The following is a 25,407-nucleotide window of genomic DNA, read 5'->3' on the forward strand; positions in this document are numbered from 1 at the left end:
GACACCCTGTAGCTTTTCCATAATAGGTACCAGTATGGTTTGGGTCTGGTTGTCACGGTTAACAGTTTTTAAATACTTCCATACCTCTTGGAAAACAGCTTCTGACCCCACTACCACATGCCATCCCAGAAAACTGATACCCAGACTCCCTGATTACCCCGACTCCTCTTCTAGGAACCTAGAACCATCTCACAATCCAGTTAAAACCTGTCACAGATGAGGGGGCCTCCAGGACCCCTGCTGTACCTCCTTGCTGGGGGTCTGGTCTTACTGGGCAGGGAGATGCCTAATTGGCAATTCAATATTGTGACTGTCATTCCTGAGGACAGCTGAGCAATCCAGTCTAGTCTTACACTATGGCCATATCACAAAATGTTTGCTACCTGTTTGAGAAGAAGTAAGGTATAAAAATACAGGGCAGGCATGTAGAAACTTATGGCAGTTTGATAGACTAGCTGTATATCTGTTAACAATACTTTTTTAAAGGGGTCTTATGTTTTATATGTCTCTTCCTTCTTTTATTTCATTTTCCATTTTTATTTATTTATTTATTTTCTACAAAAGCTTTGGTCCACAGAAGATTGACAATAAAAGCAATGGGTCCTAAAACATACAATGCAAGAAGTATTCTGCTAATACCAACACCCTGCAGTGACTGCGGTACATAAAGAATAGGAATGAAACAGGGAAAGCATACACACCCTCTTAACATAAGAGAAAACTTCTGGCTGCCCTCTCATGTTCTCCCCAACTCCAGCAAGGAACACCAAAGAGAGACAAAGGCATACAAATATGCCACTAAGCATGCTGAAGCTCTGCACTGATTGAGGGCAAAGTTCGAACTTCTTGCCTCTCAGCTATTCTGGTAAAAGGGTCAATGAAGCAGTCCTTTCCCTAAGCTATTTTGGTGAATGGATCCAGCTGCCTGTTCTTGCCTTGGCCACATTCCTCTCGTCTCAGCAATTTCATGCAGTTCATACGTATAAAAAGCATGTATAAAACTTAGATGAATGATGCCTGTAGGTGAGAGTACATCCCATGATCCAAACAACAGCAAACTAGAAGCAAAGCACCCACCTCAAAACACCAAGAGGATTAATCTGGGAAGTTGCCTGTCTAGTCTTGACTTCAGGCAGCATATAGCTCAGAAATAGTAAAACTGAGAATGTAAGAAGACATGTAACCTGCTTTATCCTTTAATATCCCGTTGGCTTTATGACTGTTGGTTCTAAGTTCTTTTTTTTTTTTTTCCCCAGACAATTCTCAATTATTTGATTGGAAAGATTTAAGTGTGATTTTAACAGAGGGCACTCTTTCACATGTATTGAAATATTTCCATTAAAACTAAAACAACCATTAAAAAAATGCCTCAATCTGAATGTTTATTTCACAAGTATGTACAAATCCTTAGCTGGTAGAAGTAAATGGTGAAATATTTAGGGATGATATGGTGTGATTTCTGTTAACACTAACAGTACTTTCTAAAAGGGGGCTTATGTTCTAGTGGCGTGAAGAAATTGAGAAAGAGCTTGCATGAAAGGTTGACAGCAGGATACAGGGTGAAGTTAGGGAATGGACATGTTGAAGTTGCTTATGCTGTGTCATTAAACTATTTTCTCTATTTTTGTGTATGTTATAAAAAGTTCCATAGTAAAGGTAAGAAATACATAGAATATATGTAAGTATATCTTTTTCAACAGAGCTTATCTACCTTTCATGAAACCAGCAACAAGACATGAATATTATAAATGAATCATAAACTAAAATTTATGAGTAACGTATTCAAAGCTATTAATTTTTATAAATATCAGTTTTAATATGTTGTGATTGGTAACTTTAGCCAAAGCATACTGTGTCAAATATAGGAGTAAGACATGAATTTTCTTAAAAGTGGAGTAAAAAAGTAAAGTGCTTAGGTTTTTCTTTGTATCGTATTTGGGGGAAAAAACTCAAAACCCAGAATATTAAAAAAAGGCAATCTTTTTTCCCAATCATATAGCAAATAAAAGGGGACTGTAACATTAAATTAAAATTAAATTAAATTTTTAATAGTTTGTCATTTTTATCTTTCTATTCATAAATATCTAAAATGTGCAATAAATTGACAGATACATTTACAATATTTTGAAACTGTAACCAGTGCAGCAATTCTGGAATCCCAAACAGGCTGCTTGCTCTTTTCCAAGTCATCTTACTACACAGACTTTAACAGAATATTTGCATGGACTCAAGCTGTGAAAAAAATGTGTTTGTGTATTTTTTCTCTTTCAGATTATTTTATTAATTTATCTTGAATAATTTTTTTCTATGGCTTAGACTGCATGTTACAGAACAGTCAAAAAAAGAATTCTGCCCTAAATGAATGTAGTGGAGGTGACTTTTCCCAATTTAGAGGAAAAAAAATAGCACATTGATGGATAGAATGTTCTCTCCCACGTATTTTTCTTAAACATTGGCATTGGCAACATTTGTCTGGAAGTGAGCTCCAGAAGATGAAAGAGTGAATAAACAAATAGAAAAAGGAACAGCACAGAGAAACTCCAAAACAGATGTGGATGTTTAATCTGGCTGCTGGTTTTTCTCATGACCACTTACGCCTGGTTGTGATTTTAGATTGCATACGTAGAGTACAGTCATATGTTCTGCTCATAAAATCAACCTTAGTTATTTTAAGAAATTACACATAGCAGCTTCTCAGAGATGCTTTGTACTTAGAGAGTCCGAGGAAAGAGTCTTATGAAAGGAGCAAACCATCTCCAGCTCCAGCTCTGATGCTCTCATGCAAGATTCTACATGTGACCCAAATCCTCTGGGATCTAGTAAGACTCATGTTGATAACCACAAGAAGTTAAACACACTTGAACACCCTTGAGAAAAAAATCCATTGTTGTGCAAATGACCTGGCATTCTTGTCTACCAGCTTGTAAGCCAAGTCCTGATCCATACTCATTCAAATATACCTTGCTGTGAATCAGGTCTCGACAATACAGTCTTTAACCGTCAATTACATGACCACCTAAAGGAGCAATTACATGGAGTTCATGCTGAACAAAAACTAGGGGTGGGGAAATACAGTCATCCTGATCTAATTGATCATTGTACAACCCAAAGATATCAGACAGTGCAGAACTGCATAGTATTGATGCATGATTCAACAAAATTCCTACTTACTCAGAAAGGCCAAATCTTATCAACTTTTCACCAAAGCTAGCACCTGAACTCCTGTGATACCTACACAGTGTCAAAGAGCAGAACTTTGTTCCTATCACAACAAAACAAGGAAGAGGGGCAAACAGCAAGAAGATCCTAAACACGCCTAAACTGTCACAGCAGACCAGCTCCTTATAAGTTATTACAAAGTCTTTGGAAGTATGAGCATGTTAGCAGTATTAGTGTGAAAGGACATAAAACAACGGCATCTGCACACTGGACATCATGCATTACGTCTACCCATCAAAACTGAATTAGGGAGAATACTGAAAAGGGGTCAGAAATCTGCACTGTTTTTTCCCCTGTAGAATCTGAGCTGCCAAGACCAAGTATAACAGATAACCACGTTTTATTCTCACTAGTTCAACTTGTGCAGCGATGGCATTTCCCATTTCTATTTCCCTATATTCTCCTTGCACGACCGTGTTGTTATCCACAGTCAATCACAACCCTGTTTCCTCTCCTATAAGGTCTGCTTTCAAACACATGATTTACACAGATGGTTCCCCAATCCACACTCTAATCTGGGATCACCAGGGTTAAGAGTAACAAACAACTTTTATGAATTCACTTCATTAAGAATTCTGGGAAACTCAAAAGAATTCCCATAACATTATATGGTATTATCCTGTAGATGGAAATTTACAGCTCTCTGGAGATGGGGACTTGCCTATGTTACAACACTCTGCATCGTTAGGCTGGTACAACCTTCTTACTATCAGGTCAATGTCATCAACAATTACAGGTTTGTAGCACTTTTCCTTTTGTTCTTCTACTTAAAAATGTGTACTCTGCACAGGTGCTCCACTTAATCCAACAAGCTATTTTGCAGATTGTACTTTAAAGAAGGAAAAGTAAGCTAGTATAAACAATTCACAAAAATATAAGCAGAATATAAGTGTTTCACTAAAAAAAAAAATGTTTAGACAAGAAATAGAACCATTTCAACACCACAGGTTATAAAAAGCAACCACAAGAAAGTTGTAGTATATGCATGGAGGGCAAAGGAAATTGTCAAAGCTAATCGGGCAGAGTATGTCAGTATAGCCAATATGCCAAAAGAGATATGAAAGCACCTGAGTTATAATTTGTCATTTATTTTCTATCCTTCTTTAAAAGACATGCTGGTAGACAAATGTCAACCGAATTCAATTCCTCTACTGGTCTATCCCCGAAGGAGAACTCATGAGCTAGAACTACTGAGATGGATTTTAACAAATAGAAGAACAGAGGTATTTTCCTGAAAAAAAAAATTCTAACACTCACAACAAACTACCCAGAAGAAGCTTAATCACATATGATTTCAGAACTCTAATTGAAAAAATGTTTAGTGATCAAAATTGTATTATTTGGGTCCCTTTGTGGGTACTTCAGTATAATAAGCATTTTAATCAATAGGTTTCTACTTTTCATCAGATTTAATGTTCCAGCCTCTGCAAGAGCCTTAACTTGCTTGGAGTTACCCAACAAAATCTGGAGGCCCACCAGGAATAGAATCCTAAGATAAGTATGGAGAGTCCTTACCACGGACTTTAGCCCCAAGGAGAGTATGGTCATAGGGCTTTACTGAAAAATGAAAGTGCTCCAGAGGCTTAAGATTGGACTGTGATAGAAATCTGAAAAGAAGGAGGAATGAAAATTATTAAGTATGATTTAATATGTTATTAAATGTAATTTGTTTTCAATAAGCAATCATATTTCTTGTCAGTGATAAGATGAAATGTCATAAATAGATAGATGATAGATGATAAGATACCACTGTGCTGCCAGTTACACCAGAAAAATAGTAGTTGAGGACAAAAAAATTCAGCTGGATTTTAAAAATGCAGTGGTAGTATCACAGTGGCCTGGCACTATCATCCTAAAAATAGGATTTCTCAAAGTCTGCATTATTGATGGACCAAATAATCCCTTGTATTTATGTGCATGTGTGTGTATGTGTGTGTGTGTGTGGGGGGTGCGTGTGTGCAGGGGGAGCATAACACACATTGTAGGATGTTTAGCTACATCCCTGGTCTCTGTCTACCCACTAGATGTTGATAGCAACTTCTGCCATGATTGTGACAACCAAAAATGTTTCTAAAAATTGCATTTGAGAACCACTGCTCAAAAGTCTTCAAATGTTAGTGTAGATGCCCCCCTCCAGGAAAGGATTCCTGAGCATTCAAGATGAAATACATGGTCTCCTCTGTGTGCTCCTGAATGTACATCTCTAGATAACTATTTACCACAGACAATAATTCCCTATTTACTAATCTGTACCACCCCTCCCTACAGACTATTAGTTTGCTTTCATCTGGAATTGTGTTCTATTCACCATTGCTTCTCCACATATTAGGAACTCTATGCATGTATGTTGAGAGAACTAGTGAAGGAAGCAAGAAAGGAAGAAAGGTAGGCTTCTGAACTGGCCAAGGTAGTGGGGAGGGGCTCTTTCACGCATCAAAGGATGCCAGTAAGTGCCGGTAGCACCCTTCCCTTCAGCTGTGGCAATTAAAAATGTGTTCTGATGGAAGCAACCTAAGTGTCCATCAGTAGATGAATGGATAAAGAAGATGTGGTACATATTCACAATGGAGTGTTATTCAGCCATAAGAAGAAAACAAATCCTATCATTTGCAACAACATGGATGGAGATAGAGGGCATTATGCTCAGTGAAGCCAGGTGGAGAAAGACAGGTACCAAATGATTTCATTCACCTGTGCAGCATAATACCAAAGCATAAACTGAAGGAACAAAACAGCAGTAGACTCACAGAACCCAAGAATGGACTAACAGTTACCAAAGGGAAAGGGACTGTGGGGGGTGGGTGGGAAGGGAGGGAGAAGGGGAGTAAGGGGCATTATGATTAGCACACCCAATGTAGTGGGGGTGGGTGCACAGGGAAGGCAGTATAACACAGAGAAGACAAGTAGTGATTCTATAGCATCTTACTATGCTGATGGACAGTGACTAATGGGGTATGTGGTAAGGATTTGATAATGGGATAATCTAGTAACCACAATGTTGCTCGTGTAATTATATATTAATGATACCAAAAAGAAAAATGTCTTTTGACATTGCCAGATGGTCCCTGGGGGAGTTAGGAAATTGCTTTTGGTTGAGAGCCACTGCTCTAAAAATATTGTGCAGATTAAGTAGCAAATATTTAGTACAGTCTTACTGTAAAAAGGAAGACAAATTTTGCAGTACTTATTTGGCTTACTCAATTAAGAGAACCCCAATACAGTAATGGATCTGGAGTCAGACATGAGATGGGATCCTGGCATCCAGTTGTCTGTCTGACTTTGGTTAGAACAAACTTTTTGAACTTTAACGTCTTCATTTGTAGAAAATGGAGTTTTTCTCAACAGACAGGTGTTAGTACCCACTACCTGTTGGATAGACAGGTTCTGTGCTTGTTCCAAAATGTATGCAATTGTGTCAGGGAAGGTCTGTGGTCTTTGTACTTCATGAAGTCTATCTTCTAGAGTGGGAGAGGGACTGCATCCAATTGTCTTCCATGTAAAATTTAAATTAAAAATTTTGAACATAGATTCTATGAAGCTGAACAACGTTTTGTGATAATATGTAAAAAGAGCTTATCACCTAGACTAGGGTGTCACTGAGATTTCCCTGAGGAACTGACACTTGAACTGTGGCTTGAGGGATCTATAAAAGCTAACCACAAAAGGGGAGCAGGAGGAGAGGGTGGACAGATGAGTTGAGACAACATGTAAAGCACACAGCCCAAGGCCTGCCTGATGCTCTGCAGAAAATCAACATATGCGAGCCATGGGTTATAATAATCACACACCACTGACAAAATTAACAGATGGGACTAGGACATTAAGCAAAGTGACATCTGATTTAATATCTTTCTCACAACAAAAAGATACAATTCGTTTTACAGAATTCTAAACTAATTAAGATAACAATGTCATAAGGACACTATGATAATAATAGTATTAAAATAAAAAGGTGCTTTTGGAGTATAGTACATAGTGTCTTCAATGTCTTGACTTTATGGGTATACAATTTTCCATTGTCTTATATATTATGGTTAAATTCTTCAGTTAGGGAACAAGGATTGGCACTTAGTCTGGCGAATACAGCCCTGCTTCTCCACTGTGCCAACAGTCCCTATGAGAACTCAAGGCATCAGTTAAACAAATCATTTGGCTGGGAATGGAGCTTTTACCATATGCACGAGTTATTAATTTCCTGGACATTATCAGCCATTAGCTGGTTTCCTGTGTCCCAGCAAATGCTGAGGTGAACCTTGATTGCCAAGATTGTACATTTCAGATATTAATCCACAGACCATTTCCTCCATCTAAGATATAATAACACTATCTGTAGTTCTTTCATCAAATGCATAGGAGAAAAGGCCAGGAAGTTCAAGTGAAGGGAAACATATAAAAAAGGAAAGCTATCTGTGTACCAGTGGCATTATGTTGGTGAAACGCCTTGTTAAAATTTTGAGAACTTGGTTGGCTATAGCAAGAAAAGTATGGAACTGAACAATGGCCAGGAAGCTCCCATGCGGCACTTGGGGACTTCCTTAGACTGCAGTGTGTCCACATGATAGCCACTGCCATTCCCTTCCTTCCTAGTCTCCAAGCACTGCTCTTTGGCTAACGAGGATCCCCAAGGTGGGGAAAGAGGACACCTTATAATCTCTTAATTCTGCTCAAAACCTCCTGCCTGTGTTCACCTATAAGGAATGTCGCCACTATCTTTTCCCCCATTTTATCTTGGTGACCTCAAGTCATAGAAAATCTAAAAAGGTACACCATCAGACAAACAAGACTGAGAGTCTGAATTAAAAATTAAGTGACCAGAGCACTACTGTTTTTTCCTCTCAGTGTCCTAGTCCCTGACTTATTTAACGTGCAGGACAGTGCTGCTAATTTGTTTACAATGAGAAATGGTGTGCAACGATTGAAACATTGAACAGTGATATAGGGGGATACTCTGATTTTTAATAAGGTGAGCATTACTGACAGTATATCATTAAGGTAAACACTTGTCCTATAACTTATAGCATACATAAAGAAAGGTCACTATTTGACCTTGGCATATTACTTCACCACTTTGAATTTTTCTGGAATCTCTTTATACTCCCATCCAACTCAGATATCTGTCTCTATACAGACTGTTCAGTAAGTTGCAAATCATGACAAATAATGTTATTCACCTTAATTTTAGACATCCTTTTAGAACTTAATACTTTACTGATATATTACAGTAGGAGAGCACCCAATTTTTCATAATTTCAAAGATGTCATATATACTTTTATCATGTAGAGTCACCATAGAGAGTATTTTGCCTATCATAATTAAATTTTGTCATGGTTATTGGCAAACATCAGAATTATATTTCCTAGGTGAAATACAGTTAAAAAACACAGGATTGTGCAAAAATAATCTTCATGTATTTGTATATATTTACATACTGCTACGCATTTTGTTATATATGATATATAACACATACATATGTTATATTAAGTATATGATGTTAGTAAGGGGAGCTCCATTGTCACATCAGTCCCTAATTAAAGAAGATTCATGTCACTTACATTTGATCAAGAGCGTTCTCATCACTCTTCGTGCTCTTGACAACTCATTAGCCAGGATAGGGTCTCTAAATAATCAGTTAGCTCAATTTTGATAAATAACATGTTATATTTTTCTGCCAGATGTTGTCATTTTGTATTACAAAGTAGCCAATGTTATTTCTAGAGAATTGGGAAACACAGATAGGAAGAAAATAAAAATCACTGTACTTCTCTGTCTAGAGATAACCATGCATAAGAAAACATTGTTCTGTTTCCTCATTTGCTTTCTGTGCAAAACAGCTTAGCAAGGAAAACATGGAGAAATACCATCATTTTATATCTGTATTTCCAGTTGATATTCTACTCTGACCACTTTTCTCTTATGATAAATATGCTTCAAAAATAGCATTTTAGTGGGTATATTTTATAGGTTTGCCATAATCTATCAAACTACTACTCTACAAAAGACTGTATCTATCAGGATTATTTTTGGCTATTTTATATCATCACAGTTTTTCATACTTAAATGCCTTGGTCTGCATGTTGGATTTTTTAAAATTTATATTTCTAGACAGAAATTAATAGTTAAAACTGAACAAAGTAACTTCTAAAATAGTCAAACAATTCACATGTCAACAATTAGTAACTTTCCTAAAATATACTTTTATTTGTTTAAATCAGTGTAAATTTCACAGTAAAAAACAGTACCTTTCTTGTTTATATTTCTTTTTTTGTTAATAGTAACATTTACAGTGATTTATGTTATTGTCCATGTGTATTTCTTCATCTATAACTGCTCTGCTCATGTCTTTTCTTATTTACAATATTAGGATTTTAATAGAGTTACTGAGTGAGGTGACCACTACATATATGAAGATCAGCCTTTTGCCCTTCAACTAGATAGCTCTTCTGTGGCTTCATTCAGAAGGCTGAGTATATAATTTTATGGTCACACTTTCAACAGTCAGTAATCATTACTTCCTTGTTTTCTGATTTTTAATCCTAGAATGAATATATAATAGTTCATTTTCATTTACTTCTCATTTAACCAAGTTTTCCCCCCAACATATGGATGTTTGTACATTTTTTTAATTTTAAATTTTAGCTCCCAACATGATGCTAAAATAGCTGTAGATATTTATCTTTCTATTTTGCTTGGAATTTGGTCCATCTTTTCAATCTCCAGGAAAGGACATACCTGCTCAGGAAAGATGGCTTCAGTTTGCAGACTTGGTTACTGCTTATGTTTCCAGTATCCTTATTTGTCCTTCTGGATAACACACCAATTGCTATATTGGATTTCCATTCTCTAGCCTCTGTGCGCAACCTCTTCTCACTTATCCTTTTTATGATTTGACAATTTTTATTTTCTGCCTACTGGGGAACTTCTTTAATCAGTTCTTCAAGACGCTTATTTTATTTTCTATGGTGTCAATTCTGCCCAAATTACCACCGATATGGAAGTTAGTTATTAATGCACTATTTTTGCCTTGCAATATTTCTTCAGTTCACTCAGTTCATTTTCCCAAGTTGAATGTGCCTGAACTGTATCCTATTGAATTTGCACTCAAACTCTTCCCCTCCTTGCAGATTTTTGTCTGTTTTAAAGCACATCCTGCATCCTCTACAGAATTTGATCACAAACATGGTTTACCTTCAATATCGCTAGAAACATCTTAAAAATGTTCATTCCCGGATTCTGGTTTTAGATACTCTGACCTGTTAGTTTCTGGAGCCGGGGAGAAAATATTTGTTGCAAAGTAAAAACTCCTCAGATTAATCTGATACTCAGCAGGAACAATCACAATAGAAGATACCAATATTTGGCAATCTGATGTGTACAATACTGGCTGATTTGTGTGCTTATATGTATTTTTCTTTGAGAAGTTAAGCACAGAGAGAGAATAAGAAAACTAGACTTAGTTGTGTGAAAGAATTAAATTAACAATACAGTAGTGAGACATTAAGAATTTCAATCCTGCTCCAAGGTTTTAGCACCAATTATGTAATCTTTGAATGTTTCTGGGAATTATGTTTCCTGTTAATCTTGGTTTTTCAAAGTTAACTGTTGATCATTTTTTCCTTTATTTGTATATTTCATGAAGAAATTAAGAGTGCCTACCTCAGGGATGTACAAAACCAGAGGCTGGGTTGACTTCTATTAGTGAGTCATTTCATTTCCTGGGAGCTTAGAATACAGACTTTTGTGTGCTGTTTTCAACAACAAAATATATTCTCCAACAGAATAAACTTTTACTGTATTTGATATTGTATCCTTATAAAGTGGGAACATTTCTTACATGAATATTTGCATGGGGTTGCTTCTGAAGGCAGATCTCTAAGGATACATAAGTGAATGTTGATACCCCCCTGCCCCACAACATGCCATGCTTCTTATGGAATGTGAATTGATTTTTGAGTGATAATGATTAAGTGATGTCTATCACTTTACCAGCAATTCACCTTTGAATTAGAAGCTATCTCTGAGTAAAATTCACTTTGCACTGGGCTAATCCAGCAGTTCTGTTCAGTTACCTTAAATGTGAACAACAGGAAAGACGGTGAATGTTTGACATATGAGTATGATTCCCAAATGGATACTAAAAGTCTGAAGTGTCTCACCAGTGTGAGAAAAAAGTTTGAAAGCTAGTCATCAAGATGAGAAAATGAGCCCTTCCTATTGCTTCACCTAAAAGTTTATTTCATTTGTTGGAAACAAGGCACAAAACTTCTTAAGTCACTTTTCCAGAGATGCCAAATAAATGAATTTTCATAGAAAAAGGAAGTCTGCATTTGTTTTAAATTTCTCCATGTCTCTGAAGGTTGGAATGACAACTCCCACCGACGTGGCCAGGAGACTTTGAGTTTCATGGTATAGCTGAGTAACTTACGTAGTGGAAAAAACATGTGTCCAGGAGCTGGAGGGAAGGGGAATTGTGCTGAGTATGATGCCTAACTCACTCACTGTGTTCAAACTTCTATTTTCTTTCCCCAGTATAATATATTTGTGAAAAACTCCCATAAGTATCTAACATAATAAATAAAGGATGCACAGAAAACAAGAGATCCCAGAGGCCTATCATTCAATTTTGTTATTATTTAACTTCAGGCTACATTTTCAAGCAAAAGGCAGACATGCTGTGGAGCTGTCAAACATTTTTGTATTTGTTGGGTAATTGCACAGAAAATCATGGCTATGTATCATAATTAAATATCTTTTTTTTTTAAAGTGTAGTTTGTGGATGTATACATGTACATGCATGTATACATCTGTGATTGTGTATCCAATTTATATAAGGTTTCTAAAATATGTTGCTGACCTTCATTTTGAAATCTCTAAAATATGTCCTCTTAAGACACTAGTATATCCATCTTATCCCAACACCTTTCCCCATCCTCCCAGTCGACAGCTGGAATGATTACCTTGAGCCATTTATTGGTGGGTTTAAGAATTAGTTTCTCCCATATAACTGGATAGGAAGTGAGTTAATGGAATATTCCTGAACATAATAACTTCTTTTTAAGTCCATAATGATTTATCAGAGTTGAAAAGTTTTATTATAACCAATAAATACTGGCAATTTGTTTATTATTCAACAAAGATTCATGAAGTTCTTAATATGTAAACCATGTATTCTAAAAGATTCTGCAGTCCTCCTTATTCATGTTTTTGCCCAGTCTGTTTTGTTTGTTTGTTTGTTTGTTTGTTTTCATTTCAGAAATCAAATAGCCACAGACTGCCAATACAACATGGCCTATTTGCTCCAAATAAGATGATCCTTGTCCATATCACCCCTTCAAAAACAACAATTTGGCATCCATCCATGGACAAAAATGCTCTTGTGGTACCTATGGGATCTAGCACCCTATAGCAAGGGCCCAAAAAGAATCTTGCTTACCTGTGTGTCAGGTAACAGACATATAGACCCTGGTCCCAGCTGTGGACACTGCAGTGACTCGTGAACCAGCTCCAGCCTTCTCTGCTGTGGACCTAGAGTCCCTGGAGAACACTGCTTTAGGTAATCACTGTTTGATAAAAGAGACTTTATGGAAGCCAGGTTTCCAGTGGAAAAGTTCCAGTACACCATGAGAGAAAAATAAAATAGGGTAGGGGAACAATATGACTTTACCTGTGTTACCTCTTTCTCAAGATGGTATAGTTCAGTGCCAAGGAAGACCATCTCAGATCATGATTTCATCCAAGGCAGAAAGTAAAGAGTGTTTGAGTGAGTGGCCAGCTTCCTCAGCTATGCAGGATGCTGCAAAGAGGCCCATTTCTCTCTTGCCCTGTCTAAAACATTGAGCCATGAACTGCATGACTGGAGTGTGAGAAGATGCTGGGAGAGTGTCACATAAGACTTTTGAAGGACATTATAGGGATGTAGTTCTTACATTGTGGACTCCATCAAGAAATCTGCCTACAAGCCACTAAGGAAGCCTTGCCTGTGTATACACATAAGCACCTCCAGCACTCTGAGCATTTTATCCAGACACCATTTTGCCCACCATGTGTGCTGACAATGGTGACAGCGAGCTTTCGGAGACAGCCAGTAAGCACACTCAGAAAGCCAACCTGAATCTGCAGGCCAGGAACAGAGCACAAACTTCAGTTTAGCTTTACCCTTGAGAAAGCAAAAGAGAGGTGATCAGTACTACTTTGGTGTGTTGGAGGATCAAGAGAAGCCATACAAGCTTAAGAATTCTGCCACAAGAGGGAGCAAGAAGCATGGAGCAGGCATATTGAGATAAAGTCTGAGAAGGCCTCAGAGTCCCTAGCAGAATGGGTGGAAGGTACTTGTGCTTCTCCAAAGTCAGTGACTAAAGACTAGAGGAGGTGACTGCTATTTGAAATACAAAGACAGCAACGCAAAACTTCAAGGAACACACACACATAGACACAGAAATCCAGGAAACATGACATAACCAAAGGATCACAATAACCTTCCAGTATCTGACCTCAAAAATATAGAGATCTGTGATTTACCCAATAATGAATTTGAGATAGCTTCTTTAAAGAAGTTTAATGAGCTACAAGAAAACAGAAAGATAATTAAAATCTGGAAAACAATGCATGAACAAAATGAGAAGTTAAACAAAGAGATAGAAATCACTAAGCAAGAACCAAACAAATTTTGGAGATGAAGAAAACAATGAATGAAACGAAAAGTGCATCAGAGAGCATCACCATCAGAAAGAATCAAGCAGAAGAAAGAATCTATGAATAGAAGCCATTCTATTTATATGACATTAAAATTATCCAAGTCAAAGGAGAACAAAGGGGGGACAAATAGTTAAAAAAGTATATTTGAACAATGAGATATCATCAAGAGAAACAATCTGCAAATTACTAGAGTCTCAGAAGGAGAAGAGAGAGAGAAGGGGGCAGAAAACTCATTTAAAGAAATAATAATTGAGGTCTCTCATTTCAGAGGAGAGATGTTGATATCCAAGTTCATGAAGCTCATAAGTCATCCAACAAACATAAAATAAAGTGATGTTTTCTAAGATACATCACAATGAAATTATCAAAAATCAAAGACAAAGGGAATCTTAAAAGCAGGAAAAGAAAAGAAGATTGTACCTTATAATGGACCCTCCCCACACACCCCCCATAAGGCTATCAGTGGATTTCTTAGCAGAAACCTTACAAGCCAGGAGAGAGTACGATGATAAATTTAAAGTGCTAAAACAAACAAACATAAAACTGCCAACCAAGAACACTCCTTTTGGCAAAACTGTCTTTTGGAAATGAAGGATAGATAAAGACTTTCCAAGACAAAGAAAGCTGAAGGAGCTCATCACCACTAGTCCTGTCTAATAAGAAAAGCGGAAAGGAATTCTTCATGCTGATATGAAAGGACACTAATTAGTAACATGAAAACACATGAAAATAGACAACATAATGGTAAATGTAAATAGATACTCAAATTCAGAATACTCCAATAATGTAATATGGTGGAGTATTAACCATTTAACCATTTAACTCTAATATAAATATTAAGGGACAAAAGAATTAAAAATAATTATACTACAAATACAAAAATTCATTAAAAGTATAAAAAGAAGTAAATTGTGACACCAAAAAGATAAAAGGGGATTAAACACTTTTTGTATGTGATTAAAGTTGTTACAAGGGTAAAAATGACTTGTTAAAAATTATTTCATGTAAGCTTCATGGTAACCATAAAGAAAAGATCTACAGTAGAAACACAATAACTAAAGAGGAGGGAATCGAGGCATACCACTGTAGTAAACATCAGTTCGCAAAGGAAGTTAGCAAGAGAAGAAGAAAGGATGGGAACTCCAAAACAGACACAAAAATCACCCCTCAGAGATAACCAATGTTAATTAACACTTACCTATACATTCTTTCAGCATTTTTTCAGAGTTCAATTCAATCGTTAATTGCAACAATCATTTTATCCCAAGATAAAGAAATTAAAGGCATTTCTGTACAGCAAAGGACACCATCAGCAGAACAAAAAGGCATCCTACAGTATGGGAGAATATATTCATAAACAACTTATCTGATAAGGGGTTAACATCCAAAAATATAAAAGCTCACATGCCTCAACACCTAAAAAGCAAATAATCCAATTAAAAAATGGGGTGGAGGATCTGAACAGACACTTCTCCAAAGAAGTAATTCAGATGGCCAACAGGCACATGAAAAGATGCTCCATATCACCAATCATCAGGGAAATGCAAATTAAAACCACAATGAGATACCACCTCACACAGTTAGGATGGCCAACATCCAAAAGGTAAGGAACAATAAATGCTGGCAAGGATAGAGAGAAAGGGGAGCCCTCCTACACTGTTGGTGGGAATGTAAATTAGTTCAACTATTGTAGAAAGCAATATGGAGTTCCTCAAAAAACTAAAAAATAGAAATACCATTTGACTCAGGAATTCCACTCATAGGAATTTACCCAAAGTAAACAAGATTCCAGATTCAAAAAGACATATGTACCACTATGTTTACTGCAGCACTATTTACAATAGCCAATATATGGAAACAATCTAAGTGACCATCAGTAGATGAATGGGTAAAGAAGATGTGGTACATATACACAATGGAATATTATTCAGCCATAAGAAGAAAACAAATCCTACCAATTGCAACAACATGGATGGAACTAGAGGGTATTATGCTCAGTGAAATAAGGTAGGTGGAGAAAGCCAAGTACCAAATGATTTCACTCATTTGTGAAGTATAACAACAAAGCAAAACTGAAGGAACAAAACAGCAGCAGACACACAGACTCCAAGAAGGGGCTAGTGGTTACCAAAGAGAAGAGGTTGGGGAGGGAGGATGGGGAGGGAGGGAGAAGGGGATTAAGGGGCATTATAATGTTAGCATGCATAACATAGGTAGGTGACACGGAAGGCCATACAGCATGGAGAAGACAAGTAATGACTCTATAGCATCTTACTACACTGATGGACAGTGACTGCAATGGGGTGGAGGGGGCGACTTGATAACATGGGTGAATGTTGAAACCACAATGTTGCTCATGTGAAACCTTCATAAGATTGTATATCAATGATAAACTAAAATAAATAAATAAAAGACACTCAAATTGGAAAGGAAAAAGCAAAATTATCTCTGCTTACAGAAGACATGATCATATATATAGAAAATCCAAGACTCTACTAAGAAACAGTTCAAACTAATAAGCAATTCCAATAAAGTTGCAGGATACAAGATCAACATACAAAAACCAGTTTTCCTATAAACTAACAACAAATTATAAAAGAAATATGGGAAACAATCCCATTAACAATAGCAGCACAAAGAATAAAACACTTAATAATAAATTTAACCAAGGAGATGAAAAGATCTGTGAACACTGAAAACCATAAGACTTTCATAAAGTCTTTGAGGAAGAGACAAATAAATGGAAAGATATCTCATATTCACAGACTGGAGGAATTAATATTGATAAAATATCCATACTACCCAGAGCTATCAATAAATTCAATATAATCTCTATTAAAGTTCCTCTGGCATTTTTCACAGAAATAGAAAAACAATCCAAAAATTGTATGGAACCACAAAAGACTCTGCATAGACAAAGCAATCTAAATAAAGAAGGATAAAGCTGGTGGAATCACACTTCCTGATTTCAAACTATATTTCAAAGCTGTGGTAATCAAAACAGTATAGTGACTGGCATTAAAATACAGACAAATGAAATAGAATCTAGATCCCACAAATAAACCCTACCATTTTAGTCAGATAATATTTGAATACTCGTTGAGGAAACCATGGTCTCTTCAAGAAATGATGTTGGGAAATCTGGATAATCATATGCAGAAGAACAAACTGGACTCCTATATTATATCACTCACAAAAATTATCTTGAAATGGATTAAAGGCTTAAATATAAGTTGAGACACCATAAAATGAAAAGGAAACATAAGGAAAAAGCTCCTTGATATTGGTCTTGGCAACAATTTTTGGCATCAAAAGCATAAGCATTAAAAGCATAAAGAAACAGGTGGCACTACATCAAACTAGAAAAATCTTCTGCACCCTAAATGGAGCAATCAAAGCAATAAAAAGGCAACCTATAGAATGGGATAGATGGGTTGCAAATACCATGTATCTAATAAGGAGTTAATATCCAAAATACATAAGCAACTCATACAACTCAATAACAAAAAAAAATCCAATTTAAAAAGTGGGAAAAGGAAATGAATAGGCATATTTCCAAAGAAAACATAAAATGGCCAAGAGGTGCATGAGAAAATGCTTGACATTACTAATTATCAGGGAAATGCATATCAAAACCTCCATGGGATATCACTTCACACCTGTTAAAATGGCTATTATCAAAAAGGCAAGAGGTAAGTGTTGGTGAGGATGTGGAGAAAAGGGAACGCTTGTGCACTGTTGGTGGGAATGTAAATTGGCAGGCACTATGGAAAACAGTATGGAGGTTCCTTAAAAATAGAATTAACCAAATGATCCTGCAATCCCACTTTGAGGTATATATCCAAAGGAAATGAAAGGATGGAAAAGAGATATCTTCTCTCTCATGTTCAGTGCAGCATTATTCATATAAATCAAGAGAGAGAGATAACCTAAGTATCCATCTACGGATGAATGGATAAAGAAGATTTGGTATATACATACAGTGGAATATTATTCAGCCATGAGAAGGAAGGAAATCTGGCAATTAGTGATAGCATAGATGGAACTTGAGAAAATCAGGCTGAACGAAATAAGTCAGACAAAGAAAGACAAATACTGTATGATATTACTTATATATAGAATCTTAGGCTGAACTTACAAAAACAGTATAATGGTGGTTGCCAAGGACTGGAAGCTAGGGAGATATTGGTGAAAGGGCACAAACTTCCAGTGATAAGATGAATAAATTCTGGTAATCTAATGTACAGCATGATGAATTATATTTAATAATGCTGTCTTATATACTTGAAAGTTGCTCAGAGAGTAGATCTTAAATGTTTTCACCACACAAAGGAAACGGTAATTATGTAAGCTGATAGAGGTGTTAACCAACCCTACTGTGATAATTATTTTGGAATATGTAAGGGTATCAAATCATCACACTGTACACCTTAAACTTATACAGTATTATAGGTCAATTTTATCTCAATAAAGCTTGGGGAAATAAGAAACCAAATCACCAACTACCACCCAGAGTCTTAAATGCAGCATTAGTAGCTTTATGATTTCCTTGGAATGAACAAGGCTTTGGAACTGGATTGGTTTGTGTTCGAATCCAGGCTTCACTGTTGACTCCCACTGGGCCATCCCCATCTTCATCTGCCAAATGGGGATAATATTTCCTACCTCACAGGATCCTAGCAAGGATTAGATGAAAATAACTATAAAAATGCTTAATCTAGTTACTAGTATAGAGAAGGAACTCAAGAAGCAGGTACTATCATTTTCTTTTCCCACTACTTCCTGTCATCAGTTTTCCTGTCTCTTTAGAACAGATACAGGTAAGGGACCTGAAGAATGTGGCAGAAACATACCATGGTAACTGCAGAAACTGAGTGCCTCAATACTCAGCACGTTTCTCCATGCTAGGATGTTAAACCACCAAGAATGATGTATATAATATATAATCCTAACATTCCAATTTATCCAATAATTTCTTTAGGGTACACTACAAAGTAAGAATCACAGAGCAATTAGAGCTGGCTGGCGAGGGCCATTTCTATTTGTTCCCATAGAATTTGTATATAGAAGGATAATAGTTATAACACTCCTAGCCCTAGTCTCACTTTCCACTTACTTAATACTCCCAAATAGAAGGGGTAATGACTTACCTGATTGGTGGGTTTGAGAGCAAGAACTCAGCAAGTGTGTCACTGGTTGCCTCTCTTCACCTTGCCATCTAGCTGACAACAAACAGCACATTCGCTATTTTCTTCTAGGTCTAGTGAAAAGAGATACCCTTATCCCTTTACAGGAAGGCCCTTACTTCTTCAACACATTCTGTAACTGGGTGGATAAATCCAATTTTGGCATTCAGTATTAAAATCTTCATAAACTTAAGCCACATTTCCTAATGTAGCACTAACAGTAACTCAATTGATAGTTTTCTTATTTTAATGCACTTTTTGCCTTTTCGGTGGGATCAGAATCTACACAGGGTAAAGTGATGCTTCAAAATAGGCTCTCTCAATCCACAAGTGGTGACCAGAGAAAGGATCTTTTCCTTTCTACATTAAGAACAAATGATTAAAGACATGAATTAAGATCGTTCATTATCAGATGTCTCAACAATGTATCAAGAAATGAGTTATTGATTGAGATCAGCTTGTGAACACATTTCATTAAGAGAAGCAGGATGAAAGAGTTGATATTTCTTGCAAATGGAAAAGAATTTGTATCCCACATATATCCTGCAACAAAGATGCCTGACTATCTAAGAGGCATCCAGGTCCAACCTTTAACCACCATCCTTTCTCCTATATATTTAGTATCCCAAACCTGTTTTAATTGTCTTTGAACCACTACTTACTGCATAATATGTTATATCTCTTTATTTTTTTGCCTTCCACCAGTAGAATGTGATCTTCATAAAACTTTGCTTCAGTGCTGTCTTTAGCATGTAGAACAATTTTGATACATAATAGGTGTTCAACATAAATGCAGTGAGAAATTAGGAAAATGGAAAAGATTCCAACCAAAATTCTAATCTATAGCCTTTATTCCCTGGGAAACATTTTAGGATATAGACAAATGATTTGAAGTAAGTTAAATCTGATCCTTTGATACTGTTGCCAAAAAATAAAATAAAACAAAACAACAAAGAATGACTGGATATTATTCTCAGGAATATTAGCATCCCCAGACAGATCTTGCCTATCATTATGTAATGTATTTATTGAGCTTCCTACCCAGTCTCAGGAAGCAACCTCTCCCCTATCACCTACTGAAGTTGCTATAGAACTTGTAGCAACTTCATGAGATGAGAGCCTTTGAGAAACTTCCTTGTTTGAATGGCTAACCGTAGGCCTAACCCCACCATAGTGACCTGTTTATTCTCATACAGCTAGGAATGGTAAAAGCAGAGACTATTCATATTACCTTAGGCTACAAGAATTTGTCTGATGAAGGCTGGCATGCACCTATGCGTTCAAAAGAGTAGCTTTGGTAGACAACAAGCCACATTATGAAGTTAGTGGTTGACCTTTCAATTTATTTTTCTAGAATATTCTATGGAATAGGCCCTTCCTTCATGAACTAAAATTCTCTTACTGAAATGTAACTGTTAGAGTTATGTATTAACTCCGAGGTGATATATTTTTAAAAATGTGTGCATATATATATATATATATATATATATATTTAAATTTACAGAATTTATTGTCCTATATTCATTGATTTTTCACTTTTTATGTCTTCTGACCTCAAGTGAACAAAATCCAACCATTCTGGTTTTCTGCTGTTGTTGAAGAGAACTATTAAGGTCATTATTTTATAGGAAATAATTCCTTTCCTCTGGTCTCAGTCTGGTTCTCTGCTGCAGTTAACATGGTATTTTTATATTAACCCCATAGTTGACATAGTATTTTCATACTATCCTTGAGGTGCTTAACATCTTCTTGGATGCTAAGTTTCTTTTGCGATTTCTTTGATTATTCAACACATGGCACAGTGAGGTTAATAACCTTTGGTGATTGGAATAGCAGTCTAGCACTAGACCTGAGAAAGGCTTTTCTAACGGCCCTAAGGTGGGGGTGACTCCTGTGGCTCTTTCACCTAAAAAGAGATGTGTTCTGTTTACTTGCATTTGGAATTGACATAAAGCAAGAAAGAAAGAGTCCTGTTTAGCATGAGATAACTCAAGGCCAGGCTGGTAACAACTGGTGACTCTTCAACATGTAAAGCCATTCCAGAGCCTCAAAATTTACATCTAGGAAAATTCAGTTTCTAAAGCTGCACAGTCCTCCAATGAGGTCTCAATGAGGCCATGGGAAATAACTGGCAAGGGAGCTCCCTCTGAGTGGTATTCAAGGGTTATATGATTGGCAACCAAGAACTTGCTGCACCGACAATGAACCCTAGAATTCCATTCTTGTCAACAGGATTTGATATGTATCAGCAATCAGTGATTTTTGCTTGTTTCCCATTCTCTCGGTTTCTAAATGGTAGTTTTCTTCTAGTTTTACATGTCTTGTTGTTTCTCTCTGATTCTATATTGTGGAAGCTCACACAGATAACATATCTTTCAGACTTTTGGGGTGCTAAGCAATGAAGAGGTGCTATGTCTGAGCTTTTGGAGATGTTGGCATCATCAGATGTGATTACTGGAGTGGCTTTGAGGTAGGCTTTCCTGGGGAAGGAATGACTGCATACCACCCAACATGTATAAATGGGAGGAATAGAGTCATGCATATTGGGCAGCCAAGATGAACTATTCTTAATTTTCTCTACTAGAGCCAAAGAAGCTAAATTATTCATCATCCCAGACTCTCTTGCTGCTTGGCCACTGGGATGGAAACATAGGTTCCTGAGTTAGGATTCTGCAAAAGCTTTTAATAGAATCAGCTAGAATGACTTTCAGTCTTTGGTCATTTTCTCTGTCCTGGCTAAAATAGGGATAGACTAGCTGGAGTGTTAGAAACCAACATGGAAACACATGGGTGAAAGCCAAGCATAAAGAATGGAAGAGCAGCCTTGATCCTTGATGGCATCCAGGGGCATCTGCCCTTAACTGCCTATCTATGGCCCTCTATTAATTAGTAAAATAACCATCTAAAATGATAAGCTGTTGTTAGCTGGATTTTCTCAGCTCTTTTCTCTTCATGATTACAGAGACACATTTCATAGCCAAAGATTTTCTTCTGAATATCTTGAGGTTGGCAAGAACAGCAATGCCCAATATTCCTAAATCAGAGCAATCTAGTACCAATTCCAGAAGATAGACTAAATGTTACAAATTCAGAATGAGAAAGAAGTTTTATTCAATCTTGATTCAACACCTAGCACAATGCCTGATGCTTTAGCAGGCATTAAAAATGCTTGTTGATTGATACTATTCATAACATTTCTCAAGAAACTGTTTTGTAATAACATAACACTTAAAGCATACATTAAGATTTGTGGATGGTTCCGTAACATATTTAAATTTAATGCATAACAACATTCATTGAATTATTAACATTTATTGAATTCCTGGTATAATCTAAGCAATATGCTAAATTCTTCGTGAATTTTTAAAATTCTCATAGCAGTCCTATAACCTGAGTATTCTTACTAAAGAGTTTCAAGTTTATCTCCCTCTAAACCTAGGCTCTTAACCACTATGTGTTACTAAAATATTCTAAATCTGCTCTCCCAAAATAAACATTTCCATTGATTCCCCAAAACCCTTTTTGACAGAATAACAAGAATACAGAAAATGTTAGTCTGTGTTAGTGGTTATACATTATTAATCAATTACCACTTACTGGATGATTTATTGTTTAATTCCTCTTAGCTGACAAATCAGCTGAATTTTTCATATGCACATACACACATTGGAATAAGTTAGCTAAATAAAGCAGTTCACTCATAGTTTCATATTTGCTCCGGGTTGCTCTTGGGAACCTAGATTATTTGTTGTGCTTTTGCTTTAAAATCCTGGAGTGGTTAAAATGTGGCATCACACCTGCATAGTGGGATATTGATAAGAACAAGATGCAGGAGGTGATTCAGTGGATACTTAAATGGCAAAAAAATATAGTGCACGTTTCACACACCCTGCAGACTTCAGGTTTATATGATAATAAATAATAGTTATCACCAGGACAAAGGAAAAAAGGGCCATGAAATCCAATAGCTCAGTGAGAAATCTGCTAATACAGGTGGTCAGGCTTATTCCATTTCATTGTCAAAGGGAGGCTATTTATTTGCCTCTGGGTAGTTAAATTACAGAGTCATTTATTGCCGAAAGTTTTCTAGTAGGCAAATGTGGATCTAAAGCTCTGGTCTTTAGAGTCACACTTTGAGAGAAAAGAGGAAAAAGAATTTACTCCACAGACAGCATAATTGATAAGATAGAACCCTTTCTGCAAGTCCAGAAATAAAATAAGTACCTTTAAAGATTCTAGTAGGAATCTCTAACTGTGTACCTTGGGCACGGGCTCAGGGTCAAATGCTGGCTCTAATGAATACAGTTTTGGGAAATTCTAAGTTTTTTTCCGTGTTAATAGTGTACTGTGCAAGTGATATGTCAGTGATTGGTGTGTGTGTGTGTGTGTGTGTGTGTGTGTGAAAAAGAGAGTGAGAGGCAGAAAGACATAGAGAGATTCCTTGTGCACCAAAATGCTCAGAAACAAAGGTAAAATATTCATAATAGCTCCTCAGCAGTTATAAAATCATTGCCAACTTTCTTTCCTTATTGTGCAAGATGGTACTGGTTTTTATCCTACAAGTAACATTATACATACATACATACATACATATATATATATATTTTCCTCTCTGAACACGTGACACTGGAGTTTATACACACTGATTCATTATTTCTAAACTACCACAATTTAGCTGTTTTCAAAACTTGGTAATTTATCAATAGAACAGATCAACGACCTTCCAACAAGAATTTTTCATAAGCATTTTTATAATCATTTTCTTGTCAATAGGTGCTGCCTTTCAGTTCAGATTCAAGTTTTCTATTTTGTATGTATCTAACAACTGTGTTTTAACATTTGTTTCCTGGGTATAAGACATCACTACTTAAGTTGCCATGTAACCTGACTCTTTGACAAGTAACCTTTAAACCAAGACATGTACATCACTCTTTATTAATTTCAAATACTAACTTCATCAATCTTAGTTCATGACCACATTCAATGCTTCCAGGCACAATTCTGATGAGGAATACATTACATAGCTGAAATAATTCAAATTTTAATTTATACTGCCTTGAAAAACAACTTACGTGTCAAAAGGTCAATGAATCTACCGAAGTAATCCATACAGGAAGTGACCCACAAAAACAAAAAGGTTAACAGATATGGGTGGTATCAGTTTGCTAGAAGACAACTGAAAATGAAGATAACCTCCAGTTATCTAAGGTCTAAATTGGAAAATGTTCTCAGGGAATAAAGCAATCATAACAAAACCCCAAGGACCAGAAATTTGATGACTCATTATATCACTCAGCTCTTACAGGAATAGTTAAGCTAAGTGTAGACACAAATATACTATAAATGCATTTGATTAGAATTTCAGAAACTCTTGGCTCTTATACAAAACCTTCGAGAAACCTCTGGATAAACAAATTCATTAACAGTCATCAGAATAATATTTAAAAATTTAAGTTGCATGTGAACAAATAAAATGATCATTGCTTTCAACCAAGTATGCCCAAAGCATGCATATGTTATAAAGTGACTTTTTAATGTTTCATGTGGAAATAATAACATATTTTCAGGAAGTTGCCAAGATGATATGAGAGATCCCACGTGCCCTTCATCTGTTACTCTCAAAGCTTACGCCTGACCTAATTATGGTAAAATATCAAAACCAAGAAATTGACATCAGTATAATATGTAGGTTCAATTTATATCTACAGGTCTATATCATTTTATCACATGTGTACAATTTTATAACTGCCACTACAAACAGAATACAAAGCTATTATAAATGATCTTATTCATTTGCTTGAATATAAAAATGCATTATAATTCCATATGGGAAGTTCCAGACAACTTGTTCTATATAACAATAAAATGAGTATTGAAAAATACTGTTATCTGGGAAAACTCTGTTTATAAAGAGCAAGGTAAAATTCTAGCAACATAGAAAACATACTCTTTGGTTCAACTCATTTCCCCTCATAGATCAGACCACCTCACTATTCAGAAATCAGCTCTCCCCAGTGTGAGAAGGAGCAATTTTGTATCACATTTTATGGAAGACAGTTTGATGAGAATTGTACTATTCCAAACTTGTTCACTGGCAAAGCCCTAGGTAAGCACACGGACACACACATCTCCTTTTCTCAGGCAAAACTGAGCACTAAGGGGGTTGCCATGACACAAAAGCATATTAATAAATATACACAAAGAAACAATGAAATAAACCAGCCAGATTCTTCTTGGCTAGACCTACTGCAAGGTTTCTTATTTCCCCTAACAAGCACACATGATCCAAAGTGTTGCAAACAGCAATTC

At 36.2% G+C, this 25,407-nt stretch overlaps 1 protein-coding gene across 17 annotated transcripts in view; it reads right to left on the minus strand.

The window, feature by feature from the left end:
• RBMS3 (RNA binding motif single stranded interacting protein 3) overlaps nucleotides 1-25,407 on the minus strand; it is a 1,308,700-nt gene that overhangs the window by 386,874 nt on the left and 896,419 nt on the right. The gene's annotated exons all lie outside the window — the stretch shown is intronic.

The sequence above is a fragment of the Manis pentadactyla genome, chromosome 14 (genome assembly GCF_030020395.1).
Source record: "Manis pentadactyla isolate mManPen7 chromosome 14, mManPen7.hap1, whole genome shotgun sequence".
Taxonomy (NCBI): domain Eukaryota; kingdom Metazoa; phylum Chordata; class Mammalia; order Pholidota; family Manidae; genus Manis; species Manis pentadactyla.